We start from the raw sequence: 1,420 nt of genomic DNA, 5'->3' as shown, positions 1-1,420 counted from the left end.
CTCTCATTAGATGGCTGCTGGTTCCCCCCTCACAATGCTTCCCATTCACAAGGCAGTGGGCACAGGTTACTGAGGAAGGTCAGAAACAGATCTAAAGGAGAGGAGGAGGTTAATTAAAGCTGTGCTGTGCGTGGCTACCTGGTGACTCTGACGTATCACCACATATAACCCCCTATTCCTTTCTAGCTCCCCCCCCCCACTAGCTTGAAATATAGTGTGCTCAAACACAATTAAAAAAATAAATAAGAGGTTGAGGGATTTAGCTCAGTGATAGAGCGCTTGCCTAGCAAGTGCAAGGCCCTAGGTTCGGTCCCCAGCTCCGAAAAAAAAAATAAATAAATAAAAAAAAAACAAGGGCTGAAGAGATGGCTCAGCAGTTACCTACCCTGGGAAAAGTGTGTCTCCCCTGTCCCAGTAGGGTAACACCCAGTGCCTCCCCTCCTCTGAGGATTCTGAGGTCAAGCCCTCAGGGAGAAGGAGGGATAAACAAGGCCCACTTAAACACTTAAAACAGTACGGTCGACTCATAAAAGAGAACCTTGAAAGAGAATTTGGGTTGCTCTGGCTCAGTCCCGCTCTGTGGAGCATACTGTCTGCTTTTACTATCACTCCTAGCAAATCTGTAGCTTGTGTATTGTTCGGTTCTTTGTCCAAGACACAAAGAACCCAGAACCCAGAAGAACCGCAAAGCGAGATGCCCATCGGTAACAGCCGTGTGTGCTTGCGCCTCTGGTTACCCCAGTGACCCAGTAGAACAGTTAGATGAAGATTTACCAGTCCAAGTGGTCAAATTTAGAGCATTTCTGGCCCACTAAGACTCTTGACTGTAATGTGATTTGTCCTTTTAGCAGCGTCTGCGCTCCTAGCTCATGGCTGAACCCGGGCTATGGCCCAGGATCATCAGTGAGGCGCCCAGAGCTGTTTGCTTGCTTCAAAGTCCAGGTTCCGACATATATTATTTCCCTTGTGACATGAGGGAACCTGCACGTCCTCAAGTCCAGTCTCCTGCTCTGTGACAGGGATTAGGGGAAGCATTTGCAGAGCACAGGCCTGAGTAACTAAACAGCCTGGGGCCAGGCATAGGAAGCAACTTCTTTCTTAGCCACTGTTATCAGTAGGGCTCAGGTTCTGTCTTGTTCGGTTTTCTGGCTCCTGGTGACCACATACCTAACCCATTTGATTGCATAAGGGCCGGGGTGCTGGCTTGGCTAAAAGCATTTGCTGTGAAAGTCTGATGACTTGACTTCCATCTGCCTTTTTTTGTTGTTGTTGTTCCTCTCCACGATTTGTTTTCTATTGAATCTGTTGACAAAAGCAGTTTGATCCCAAAAAGCCAAAGCCCATGTCATCATCAAACTTCTTGGATTCTTCCTTTCTTGTGTCCTTTCAGTTAGGGTAGCAGTGGTGGAGGGGACGGGAC

This window comes from Rattus norvegicus, chromosome 18, assembly GCF_021556685.1.
Source record: "Rattus norvegicus strain SHRSP/BbbUtx chromosome 18, alternate assembly SHRSP_T2T, whole genome shotgun sequence".
In the NCBI taxonomy this organism is placed as follows: Eukaryota; Metazoa; Chordata; class Mammalia; order Rodentia; family Muridae; genus Rattus; species Rattus norvegicus.
The sequence above is the reverse complement of the archived record's forward strand: the minus strand, read 5'-3'. Positions refer to the sequence as shown.